Source organism: Peromyscus californicus, unplaced genomic scaffold (genome assembly GCF_007827085.1).
Source record: "Peromyscus californicus insignis strain IS unplaced genomic scaffold, ASM782708v3 Scaffold_10__1_contigs__length_136768540, whole genome shotgun sequence".
Taxonomy (NCBI): Eukaryota; Metazoa; Chordata; class Mammalia; order Rodentia; family Cricetidae; genus Peromyscus; species Peromyscus californicus.
Window position 1 is genome coordinate 85,711,247 of NW_026294391.1, and position 13,904 is coordinate 85,725,150.

At 39.2% G+C, this 13,904-nt stretch overlaps 1 long non-coding RNA gene across 1 annotated transcript in view; it reads left to right on the forward strand.

The window, feature by feature from the left end:
* LOC128108986 (uncharacterized) overlaps positions 1-13,550 on the forward strand; it is a 59,905-nt gene extending 46,355 nt beyond the window's left edge. The window contains exons 6-7 of the long non-coding RNA XR_008217626.1: positions 2,077-2,192; positions 9,778-13,550. This is a non-coding gene — a long non-coding RNA (uncharacterized LOC128108986). The remainder of the gene's footprint in view (positions 1-2,076; positions 2,193-9,777) is intronic.
* The last annotated feature ends 354 nt before the right edge of the window (positions 13,551-13,904 follow it).

The window sequence follows — 13,904 nt, forward strand, 5'->3', positions numbered from 1 at the left end:
TGTGTGTTTGGTGACATCATTTATTTGCTAAGTCTCTCAGCCCCAATCAGCTAGCAATGCGACATCATAAACTTCCTCAAAGTTCAAACCTGCTTCAGTCAATTATTCTTCAATACAGCCGAAGTTGCCTTCTGCTGTAATCACAGCCTCTACACAGGTCACTTTTGTGACTGCTCACCTGGGATGCAGTAATAATCATAAAATGTCCAGGTTACAGAATTGTTCTAAGGATTTTTGTCTTCACAATTTTTAAAATTTGGGTTAAAATCTAATTACAACACTCCATCCTATCACTTCCCTCCTTCCAACACTGCCCATGCCCACTTCCTCCAGTCTCTCTCCTGTCTCCCCACCCTCTCAAACTGATGGCCCCTCCAAGGTATACTTATATATTTGGGCATTGTAAGGCTTTTAATACACATTTCCAAATAATCTTTCTGAAAAGTTCTCACTCACTGTCACCAGCAATTCATGAAAGTGCTAATTTTTTTTCAGAATCATCACTTTTAGAAGTTGCTCAATGACAGCATGAGGAGTCCACTATCTGTGTTCAGGCTGTGGCTTCTGATGTATAACTTCATTCCCCTTATTTTAATATCTGTGTATCTGTAAGTTGTAAGATATATGGTGAAGGAACCTGAGTAACATGAAGCAAAAAGCACTTCCAACATAAATGATAAGGCAGTGTTAGCTATTCTAACTGGCTATTGTAGGTTACATGTGGAATCCCAGCATTCAAGAGGCTGGGGCAGGAAGATCAACATGAGTCATAGGCCAGTGTGTTCTATATAGTGAGTTCAAGGTCAGCTTAAGCTAAAGAGTGAGATTGTGTAGAAAGAAAACAAAAAAGGAGAATGTTCTTGCTTCATTTGCATTTTCCTGATTATTGACTTATATGGAGTGAATCCAACTTCCTTCTTTTATAAGTATCCGATCATTGTTTTAAATTCTGTGACCTGGAGTTCATCTAGGAAATTATCATTGGTAAACATTTCTATATGACAGTTTGAGGAGGGAGATACTGCCTTGATCTTTCCTACTGTTTGTATTTTTCTATGTGATCTGCGCATGTGGACTTCTTGTGTTAGTTCTTTGGCATTGACAGTGCAGATTGGGGCAAAATACAGGATGGGTGGCCTTGGTTAGGCCTGCAGAATGGATATGGCTTAGTTGGAATGAAGTCAGGTACATATAGCAGACTGGTCTGGCCTGCAGGATGTGCATCCTGGTATAAGTCTGCAGGAGTAGTTCTGGGGCTTGGGGGAGGAGTATGGCAGGCAGAATCAGACAAATTCACCTGACCAGACTCTGCCAAAGTTTGTGCAGGATCTGGATGGGTGGAAAGGTTTGATGTGACATGATAGGGGCATGTAGGTTGGTGGCAGGCAGCGAAGGTCCAAGCAGAAGCCTAGAAGTCAGGGGTGGTGAAGGTAGCAGCAGCCAAACTAGGCCAGGGCACTGAATGTGGGACCTGGGGGCATGGGAAAGATGCACAGCGGCTAGGATCAGGATGACTTACCCAGTTAGACCCTGGCAAATAATCTCAGCTCACATAATTTTAAGGATATTGTAAAAAGATTATCCTGAATAATTGAGTGCAAAGTAAGTATGTAAAATAGTATATACAGTATAATTCAATTTTTACGGAAAAAGAAAGTCTATTGTACACATGTATCACGTTTATATATTGAAGGACATTTAGGTTGTCTCTATTTCCTAGCTATTACGAATAGTGCAACACTAAACATGGCTGAGCATGTATCTGTGGAGTAGGAAATCGAGCACTTTGGGCATTTGTCAAGAAATAACACAGTTGAGCCATATGGCAGATCTACTTTTAGCTTTTTTGAGAATTCTCCACACTAATTTCCTTAGTAGTTGCACCAGTTAGCACTTTCACTAACAGTGAATGAGGGATCCCTTTTCTCACATCTTGGCCGGCATTTATTGTCAGTTGTTTTCTTGGTGTTATTCTTTCTCACTGCGGTAAGATGAAATTTCAAAGTAATTTTAATTTGCATTTCCTAAATTGCTAAGGATGTTGAACACTTTTTTTTTTTTGGTTTTTCGAGACAGGGTTTCTCTGTGTGGCTTTCCACCTTTCCTGGAACTCGCTTTGTAGCCCAGGCTGCCTCCTGAGTGCTGGGATTAAAGGAGTGTGCTACCACCACCTGGCCTGAACACTTTAAAAGGTATTTCTTAGTTATCTTTCTTTCCTGTTCTTTTCTTTCTTTGTATGTGTGAAAACTTTCTGATCATATCCACACCCCATTTGCATGAGTTGTTTGTTTTTTGACTCTATGTTGTGAGTTCTTTGTATATCTTGGTTATTAATCCTCTGTCAGATGTATAGCAAGAGAAGATTATCTCCTACTGTGTGGGCTTCCTCTTCACTCTCTTTATTGTTTATTTCTATGCAGCTTTGTAGTTTTATGAGGTCTCATTTTTCAGTTGTTTGCCTTAATTCCTGAGAGAATGTAGTCCTATTCAGTAAGTCCATATATCTTGTAGGTTACTGCGTATGCTCTTCTAGCAGTTTCTGCAATTCAGTTTTCACACTAGATGTTTTGTCCATTTGGAGCTAGTTTTTGTGCAAGGTGGTAGATATTGCTCTAATCTTATTCTTCTACATGTAGATATCCAATTGTCCCAGCACCATTTGTAGAAGATGCTTTCTTTTCTACAGCGTTCATTTCTGACATCAGATGACTGTAGTTATGTGCGTTAATGTTTGAATCTTTTATTCTGTCCCATTGACTACATATCTGGTTTTGTTATTGTTGTTAATTTGCCAGTACTGTACTGTTTTTAATACTATAGTTCTGTACTATAGCTTGACCATCTAGTATGGTAATTCTTCCAGCATTGTGCATTTTGTTCAGGATTTTTTTGGCTATTGGGGGTCTTCTGTGGTTCCATGTGAATTTTAGAATTCCTTTTCTCTTTCTGTGATGGGGATTTTTGTTAGGATTGTCTAGAACCTGTACATTGTTTTTAGTAGGATGGTCATTTTCACAATATTAATTCTACCAACCCTGAGCATGGGAGACCTTCCATCTTCTAGTGTCTTCAGTCTCTTTCTTCACAGATTTAAAAATTTTATTATAGAAGTCTTTCACACCAGGTGTCAGTGGCGCACGCCTTTAATCCCAGCACTCAGGAGGCAGAGCCAAGTGGATAGATCTCTGTGAGTTCAAGGCCAACCTGGTCTACAGAGCGAGATCCAGGACAGACACCAAAAAAACTACACAGAGAAACCCTGTCTCAAAAAAACCAAAAACAACAACAAAAAAAAAGTCTTTCACTTCCTTGGCTAGATTTATGTTTACTTAAAAATATGTATTTTCACACAAGTGACAGCTCTTGATGGAGAGAATGTGGAGCAAGGGGAACACTCCTCCATTGCTGGTGGGAGTGCTAACTTGAACAGTCACTTTAGAAATCAATTTTCTCTGAAAATTGGGAATCAATTACCTCAAGACCCAGCTATATCACTCTTGGGCATATACCCAAAGGATGCTCACAAGGACACTTGCTCAACTATGTTCATAGCAGATTTATTTGTAGTAGAACCTAGAAGCAACCTAGATATCCCTCAACCAAGGAATAGATAAAGAAAATGTGATACATTTACACAATAGAGTATTACTAAGCTGTTAAAAAACAAAACAAACCAAAACAAAAAACAACAACAACAAAAACGACCTCGTGAAATTTGCAGGCAAAAAAAAAATCATTCTGAATGAGGTAGCCCAGACTCAGAGAGACAAACACGGTATGTATTCACTCATAAGTGGATATTAGCTGTAAAATAAAGGATAACTATACTACAATCAACAGCCCCACAGAGAGTAGGTAACAAGGAGATTTCAAGAGGGGATGCCTACATCTCCCTGGGAAGGGGAAATAGATGAGATTCCATGAGTGGAGATGGAAACATGAGAGATCAGGTTGTGGGGGAAGGGCAGGCAGAGGGGGAGAGTACTGTAAGAGACTGCTGGAAGAGAGGGGCATTTCAGGATCAGGTAAAAACCTGGAGCAAGAGACTCTCCCAGGAATCTACAAAGATGACCTCAGCTAAGACACCTAGCGATAGCAGATATGGAGCCTGAACTGGTCATTTTCTGTGACCAGACAAAACTTTCCAACCCAGCCACATAATCTTCGACCTACAGTCCATCCTGCCTATGGGATGTGCTGGGATAAGATGACCTAGAGATTAAGGAAGTGGCCTACCAATGATTGGTCCAGTCTAAAATCCATGTCAGGAGAACAAGCCCACTCCTGACACTGCCTGGAGCACTATAAGCTGGATGACCTAGAGACCTAGGGTAGAACCAAACATGACTGGAGTTTAAAAAAAGTTAATGTAATGATGCTTCATGCTATTCTGCTATACTCATAGATTGGTGCCTAGTCCAATTGTCATCAGAGAGGCTTCATCCAGCAACTGATGGAAACAGATGCAGACCCACAGTCAAACATTAGGCAGAGCTTGGGGAATCCTGCAGAAGAAGGGGGGCAGAGAAAGGATTGTGGGAGCCAGAGGAATCAAAACACCACAAGAAAACCCACAGAATCAATTGGGCTCGAGGGAGCTTATATAGACTGAACTGACAACCAGGGAGTCTGCATGGAAGTGACCTAGGCACTCTGCATATATGTTACAGTTGTGTAGCTTGGTGGTCTTATGGGACTCCTAACAGTGGGAGCAGAGGATATCTCTGACTCTTTTAGGACCCTACTCCTCGTACTGGGTCACCTTGCCCAATCTTAATACAAAGGGAGGTGTTTAGGCTTACTGCAACTTGATATGCCATATTTTGTTGATACCCATGGGGGAGACCTGTCCTTTCCTGAACAGAAATGGAGGAGTGGATTGGGGGGTGGGAACAGGTTGAGGGTGGGGGGAAGTACTGGGAGAAGAGGAAAGAGAGGAAACTGCAGCCAGGATGTAAAATGATAGATAGATAGATAGATAGATAGATAGATAGATAGATAGATAGATAGATAGATATAAAAATATGTGTTTTTCAGAGCCATAGACTAACAAAAACCTAGTGCTAAACATGGGAAACCTCCCTTTAGTTTTTGGTTAGGGGAGTCCAAGAGACTCATAACAATATAGGTTATTGCCATTGCTGTTTGTTTCTTCCCAGAACTTGAAGGTAAAACCCTATTGCCGAAGACACCACATACTTCAGACACAGGACTTGAAGGAATCTAACTAAAACTGACCTGTAATCCTCCTCCCTGAAGACTAGCTCTCATAGTACCTAAATGTACTATACAAGCTGCCAAAGAGAAAACTAATCAACAGTCCTACTCAGGGGTAAAGCCTATAAACCACAAAAATGAACTATATGGCAAGATCCCCACCAATGGTGCAATAGTGTCACTTATATCTTGGTGGTGACCAACAGCTGTTTAATTTGACTTGAGGCCTGTGCAACAGGAAGGGATTCTTGTCTGACATAGTAAACCTAGCCTAGCCAATTATGCGATGGTAGATGGTGAGTGAGATCTTGGACCCTAGAGAGGATTCCACTATAGACAATTTCCTAAACCAATATAAGTTTTAACTGCATTATAAATATGTTATTATTTTGCCCAAAATAAGTATGTCTCATTCCTATCAAAGAATCTTCATTATCACTGCCTGGGGGGCCATCCCCCAACAGCGCAGGCCTGAAAGGGGATCCACAGAGTTCAAGTGTACTAGGCGTTTTTGTCTGAGGGAGTTAGGGGAAAGACATTCACACACTCTCTTGATGATTTCCTTCTTTATTCTTCATTCTGTATTCTTTTTCTCTTTTCTTATCTCTATCCAGAAATGTCCCTTCTGCCTCTCTTGATGTCTTTCTTCTAACTCTATCTTTACTCTTGATGTTTCCCATTTAACTCTCTCATTCTCGATGTTCTCCTTCTAACCCATTTAAACTCTCTCTTTATTCTTTCCCTTAAAACTTATATACCCCAGCAAAATCTTTCAGGCAATATGAAAATTACAATATGGTTACATTCTGTTCTTCAAGTGAATGATTACAATAACTGCAAGTAAAAAACAGCATGTTTTCTGTATCCCTTAACATGATTAAACATTTTGCGTATTACAGGTGAAAAACAAATTATCCCAAGAACTCACATACATTCAAACCCAAGCAACTTGTTATAGGTTAACTGTGTAGGAAAGGAAAATATCCTTCTCAGTCAGGTATTTTACTGGCAGGCTGTCTTTTGCAGTTACCAAAAAAAAAAAAGGACTAATCACTTTATTACTCATCTTGAAATTTAATCTTATAAAGAATCTTAAAGTAGTCACAAATCTAAACTTTTATATATGAAAAAGAATCAGTCAGCTCTACTTTAAATCTTTAGGGTGCATGCTCACTCATAAGTAGATTTTTATGTCAGGAGATTGAGGGCAGAAATAGGTATAAGGAGTTATACCCATTGGTCATCACCCAATCCTAGCAAGAAAAGTGTGTCAGCTAGTAATAATTGGGCTACTTTGTTCTCGTCCCCTGACCTTAATGAGCTCCTCATTCAACTATGTGCCTTTCTAGAACTTTAGATTGTCTTCTTGGGTTTTTCACCTCAAAGCTATTTGACAAAACATCTTAGTCTAACTTTAAGTTATTTTCAAAGCTTTGTTTCAGCTATGCTGCACCCCAAAACCTGTGAACACATCTCCCAATATTAAGACAAGAATTTAAACTAGCTGGGCTACTGGGACTCAATTGTTTTTCTTATTCATTGACCTAAACTACAGTCTGTACAGCTCCTTAATAGAAACTCATCTGTTCTAGCTGTGTGACACTCCCTTGTTTATATTTTCTATATCAAAACTCTGTATAAGTAACATTATTATTATCAATTAGACAGTATATCTTGAGAATAAATCATCTTCATAATAATCCATAGGTAAAAATGCCTAGTAGAATGGGATGTTTCCATGAGATAAACACACATTACTGCTGTGGGATGTTCTGTATGGCAAATGTGTTGCTCTGATTGCTTAGTAAATAAAACACTGATTGGCCAGTAGTCAGGCAGGAGGAAGTATAGGTGGGACAAGGAGGAGAAGAATTCTGGGAAGTGGAAGGCTGAGTGAGAGACACTGCCAGCTGCTGCTATGACAAACAGCATGTGAAGATGCCGGTAAGCCATGAGCCACGTGGCAAGGTATAGATTTATAGAAATGGATTAATTTAAGATATAAGAACAGTTAGCAAGAAGCCTGCCACGGCCATTCAGTTTGTAACCAATATAAGTCTCTGTGTTTACTTGGTCGGGTCTGAGCGGCTGTGGGACTGGCAGGTGAGAGAGATTTGTCCTGACTGTGGGCCAGGCAGGAAAACTCTAGCTACACATTACAGGCAGTGGCGGGGGCGGGGGGTCTCCGTATATCCAGTAACACCATGCCAGATACCAGAGAAAGGTAGCAGAAGCAAAAGACATTCTGTGGTCTGTGATCTCGAGGCCTTGTCTATCTGAGATTCATCCATCAGGGATTCACCTCCTGGTGGGCTGACACCCTGAAGTCAACTGCCATCTGATGCTCCTCTGACATGGTCACCAGCACTTCATTTTACTTCTACTGATGGAGACTATTACAGAGATCCATAAGTGGTAAAAATACAGAGAATAAATGAATGTGGGGAGCCAAGCCACAGTTGTTACATCTACAACACAACTCCTATACCTAAGGCAAATGAAGCATCACAGAAGGAATGGAAACATTATAAGAACCAGAGGACTAGGGTTTCTGCTGCTAGATAGTGTCTTCTAGATATGACAGGGAAACTATAAAACCTCATGAATATGTTCATCCATGAAATCTCAACAATGTGTTCACCTAAATAAGACCTGCGTAATGACCATATCAGTTGGCATGCCATTGTGAATGGGGAAATACCACAGGACCTCATGCATAGATGAAGAGCTACAAGCAATTAATGACTGCTGAGACAAGGAAAACCTATTTTCTCTAGAGGCAAGACTAATGATAGTTAGGTAATACCAAGTGGTCAGCCCTAAATATACATGAGCAAAACTAAACTGACCCTGTATTCACATATATATGTATATATGTGTGTACATATAAAATATTTGAAGAAGGGCAGTCAATAAGGGAGTGGGAGGAATGAGAAGAGTTGGCAGGGAGGAGAATGATAGAAATGATGTAAGTATGCTACTCACATGTGATATTCTGAAAAAAATAAACAATTTAAATGGAAAAGGTAAATATAATCTCAACAAAGAAATATATAATACAAAGAGAAAAATAGAGATTTTTTTCAGCAATAAAATTATGTTTACCACAAAAGAAATTGGAATATTTAGCAAAATTTAGGATTTTAATATTAATATTTTAGTATTTTCTCCTTAATGTTGTTTTGTGTTTTAAAATGAATGTATATCATTCATCTTGTGGGAAATTAAAAAAAATAATTTGAAATATAGTATATTTTAAAATGATTTAGGCTGATGGCTGTTCAACAGAAATATATTTTGAATCCCATGTCTAATTTTGAGTTTTGTGGTATGAACAGATTTTAAAGGTATAGGTATTCAAGTGAAATTAATTTTAATAATCAGAAGCTGGATGGCTCAAAGACTTATGGTAGAACCAAACACAACTGACAAAAAAGTCAATGAAATGATTCCAAATGATATTCTGTTATATTCATAGATCGGTGCCTAGCCCAATCATCATCAGCAGCTGATGGGAGCAGATGCAGATGCAGAGACCCACAGTCGAACACTAGGCAAAGTCAGGAGAACCCAAAGGCAAAGAAAGGATTGTAGGAGCCAGCAAGGTCAAGGACACTCGTAGAGAGGAGAACAGGGCCCACAGATTCAACTTAGCAAGGCGCGTAGTGGCTCACAGAGACTGAAGCAGCAATCACAGAGCCTGCATGGGTCTGAGCTAGGTCCTCCGCATATACCTTATATTTGTGCAGTGGGAATGGGGTTGTCTCTGACTGTTTTGCCTGCTCGTGGGACCCTTCCCCCCACTACTGGGTCGCCTCATCCAACCTTGATATGACGGTTTGTGCCTAGTCTTACTGCATCTTGTTATGCCATGTCCGGTTGATATCACAGGGAGACCTGCTCTTTTCTAAAGGGAAACATGGGAGCAGTGGATCTGGGGGAGGGGGAGAGGCATGGAAGGATGGGAGGGAGGGGGAGGCAGCAGTTGGGATGTACTGTGTAAGAGAAGAATAAAGAAAAATAAATTTTGACAGAATATTCAAAATGGCATGATATTTAACAAATAATTAATGAAAAACTATCAACAAGATAGTAATGGCTTTGAAATTTTGTGTACATTTTACACTTTTAGTGCATCTCCAATTTTACTATACACATTTTGAATTCTCAATAGCCACACATGGCTTATGCTCACTGTAGACTTGGGGGGGAAAATATCTTGAATACCTAATCAGTCTGAATTTCAATCATTTGTTGAAGCACTGCCTTACTTTGATAATTATAACTGATATGAACTAGACACAAAAATCTCAGTTTTCCTAAGCAGTTCATCAATGACTCAAATAATGTACACCACTCTGTGAGACAAATTATTACAGCTGGGATCAATAAATACTTTTTAAATCCCATAAATTTTCTTAACTTTTAAACATTAAGCTACTCATTTTAGTGAATGAAATCTTTTTGCTTTCATTTTGCATGTTTTATAATATTAAGAGCTAAGATTTACTAGAACTTGACATATGATATGCATCTCAATGAACATGTTCTGTTTTACAGGTAAGAAAACGGCAGCTACGGGAGGAGGTTATGCAACTTTGTTCCGAGTCATAGGACTTGTAAGTGGCGGTGTCAATATTTGAGCTATGGTTTGCCTCCTCACTCCAAAGTCTATGCTTGTTCAAACACACCTTCAAATGACTGCTGTGTCTGTGTAATCTCTCCCCCATCACACACACTTTGTCCATGTACCCTGTGCTCTTTCTTGTGGCCACTTCTCCGAGATTGTGGCATGCGTCTGGTGTCTGCCGGTCTGGCTTGATCTGGTTTCCCCTAGCCTATCCTAGATCTCCTTTGCAAATGCTGTTTCACTTTCTCATCTTCATCACTCATTTTTCCTTGCATGGTATTGGACCTGTTTTCATCCCTTTTGTGTGGGAGGCTGCTAAGCTGACGGTGTACTCCTGATAGATAACTGTGTACATTTCTTCTCAATTCTCTACTAAATGATACCATATTGCTACCATGAAGTCAGCTGTCACAGTATTTACACAGTGCAGATAGGTTAACACTACAAATAGTTTATTTGAAGCTCCATAGTTAAATTTTTCTTTACTTAATGCTTTTGCACCCCTTGATTTTTTGTGTGTGACTGAAGATGAGTATAAATATTTAAAAATACACCATTCTATTTGCCTATATGTTTGTTCTTATGGTGATATAAATATTATATTTTATATCCAACTTTTTTTTTCTTTTCTTTTTTTTCTGAGACAGGATTTCTCTGTGTAACAGAAATCCAGGACATAATTTCTCTCTGTCCTGGAACTCACTCTGTAGACCAGGCTAGCCTTGAGCTCACAGAGATCCGCCTGCCTCTGCCTCCCGAGTGCTGGGATTAAAGGCATGTGCCACCACCGCCCAGCCTTCTAGCAATTCTTTTCTCCTTGTAGGGATAAACAGGCTATTTTAAGAAATCTAGTTAAATATAAGGTTTTTTTTATCAAATGTTGGCAAAATAAGATATATTATAAAGCGAAATTTTTATTTGTTTGTTTGGTTTGGTTTTTGATTTTTAGAGAAAGGGTTTCTCTATGTATCCCTGGCTGGCTTGAACTTGTTCTGTAGACCAGTCTGGCTTCGAACTCAGAGACTAGTCTAGCTCTGTCTCCTGAGTGCTGGGATTAGAGGCATGTGCTACCACCACTAGCTCAAAAGAATCTTTTTTATTACTCTGTTATATATGTGAAACCCCTCACTGACACGCAATAGATCCTTACTTTTCATTGCATATAACATTGGCTTTTCTCCTAGAATTTACTGCTTTCCGAGTCTGTAGCTCCAGGTCTATATTAAATTGGAGACAGCTCTTTTAAAACATGTTATTTTATAGAAAAAGTTATGAATTAGTAGAAATATTTACATAGGTTGCTCCTGCTATTTTACAATCTGATGAGGCGAAAAATATTCCTTAGACACATAATTTATTTTATATTAATTTATATGTTTGGGGTTAAAATTTATGAGACTATTGAGAATTTGAATACTTAATTGTTAATTTTAATATGCAAAAATATTTTTCTAGTTTTTTTATTTTATTTTAATAAGCAATATTCTGTTTTGGATGGAGAAATTGCCTTGCAATAATGGGGACCTGCGTTTTATCATCAGAGCCAATGTTTTTTGAAATATGGAAGTTTGACATGATGTCAAGTGATTGTAAACCTAGTGCTGGGAAACTAGAGATGGATCAATCCCTGGGCCTTACTGGGCATCTAGCCTAGCCTATTTGATGAGTTTAAGTCAGTGAGAGACCCTATCCTAAAAATGAAGATGATAGGAACTGGAGAGATAGCTCAACACTTAAGACTACTGGCTGCTCTTCTGGAGGACCTGGGTTCAATTCCCAGCACCCACAATCAGCTCACAACTGTCTATAATTCCAGTGCCAGGGGATCCAATGCCCTCTTCTGGCCTCCTCAGGACCAGGCACAGACATAGTGAACAGACATACTTGCAAGCAAAACACCTATACACGTAAAATAATTAAATAAAATTAGAAGTAAAAAGGTAGACATTATATGAAGAGCAACACTCAAGATTGTCCTCTGGTTTCCACAGACATGCATACATATGTCTGCACACACCTGCGCACACACACACACATAGACATGTACAACCCCCATATTTACATATACATAAAAAGAAAAACATGTTTTATTTCCTATTCTGTATCTAATTAATTCCGAACATAACATGTAAAACAATATGACTTTATGATCCCAAAGATTCTAAGTCAGAAGTCCAGGGTGATTTATCTGAGTCCTCTGCCTCAAGGTCTTTTACAAAGCTGCAATGGAGATGTAGACCAGGCCTAGCATTTTACAGCCCATTGTGGGAGGTTTCACCTCTGGTCAAGTGGTTCTAGGGTATATAAGAGAGCTGTATGAGTAAACCATAGAGTAAGCCAGTAAGCAGCACTCTTCTATGGTCTGGGCATCTGTTTATGCTTTCAGATTCCTACCGTGAGTTCCTGCTCTGGCTTCCCTCAGGACTTACAATTTATAAGGTGAAATAAAATCTTTTGTTCGCAAGTTATGTTTGGTCATGGTATTCTATTACAGCAGTAGAAATCCAACTAAGATAGTATTTCTACAAATACAGATTTACAGTGGAAAGATTGTGTCTGTATCTCTTCAGACAGTGCTTGAGCAATGATGGATAAGAAAGGTAGGTGATTGTAATAAGCATATTATTTTTAATCACTATATGATCCACAGAAAAGCACTTGAAGTTAATTATAGTTCCTATTTAAGAATGGGGATAGTAAGTATATACATATCAGTAATCTTTCAGACATTAATGTGCAGCAGAATCACCAAAGATGCTTGTTAAAAATGAAAGTCCTATTTAGTGAACCTGGAGTGGAGCCTTACATCCATGTATAAATCCATAATTTAATAGACTCCAAGTGATTCTTGTACCAGTAACAAATTCACATACTGCCAAGAGCATTTAGACATTTCTAAATAAGTTCAATGTCCTTTTAGAAATTGCATGCAATCTCTTCCATAAAAGGAAGTTATACATTCAACGTTATTTTTCTAGCTAGCAACTGTACTCAGATCGAAAAAAGAAAAAAAACAGGGCTCCAGATTCCATCGTTATTTTTCTCCTTTTGAACATGCCTGCTCTAGTCAGGCAGAAATCATAGCATGATCAGCAGACATTGCATTTTTGATCAGGACATAGAAGGTATGCCAGACTACTGCGACCTGGCCTCCGAAACTGCTTAGTACCTAAAGAGAATGATATGCAGGTAGGGCTCTTGCCTAGTAGGTGAGGCCGGGTGAAAACTAGGTAAACCATACCCTCGTGACCTTGCTTTACTTGTGTGAAAGCAACGTCACTCTTGATTGGTAAAAAATTTCTTGGCTTATCTGTGTGGCTATGAGACTCAGTTTCTGCTAATGAGTATTAAGTGACCTTTCTCCTTTTATAAAGCAATTAAAGGTATTGTATTTCTTTCCCCCAAGTACAGAGAAAAATAAACCACCAAGTCTGTCAGTCTATATTTCTCACAACAAATTGATTGGATTGAGAAGTGCCTAGAAAATTGCTAAAATAGACCTCTGTTTCTACGAAAGTGAAATTAACAACAGGAAAATCTCACCCCTCAGGAAGCCAGCATGGTCCCATTAGCTGGTGTTGGGACAGAATAAAAGCAGAGAAACAGTGGTGCTCATTCTCTCTCCCTCCCCCAACTCGCAGCCCAGCCACCGTGCTGTGAGCTACTCACTCTGTTGTACAACAGCCTCCCCACAATGATAGGCTGAAATATTTGCAACCAGGAACTAAAATAAATTCTTTCTCTCTTTGAGTTGTTCATAACAGGTATTTTACAACATGGGCAAAACGTATAAGATCATAGCTTTTTTGGTACTGGTTGGGATGTGGGCAAAGAGTTCCCAGGTCCCAGATTTCTTTTTTTTTTTTTTGGTTTTTCGAGACAGGGTTTCTCTGTGTAGCTTTGCGCCTTTTCCTGGAACTCACTCTGTAGCCCAGGCTGGCCTCGAACTCACAGAGATCCGCCTGGCTCTGCCTCCCAGATTTCTTAACCAAAAGGGCTCACAAATTTACTAAAGAAGCAAGATGAATTTTGTTCAAAGCAAGGTAATAGTGTAGGT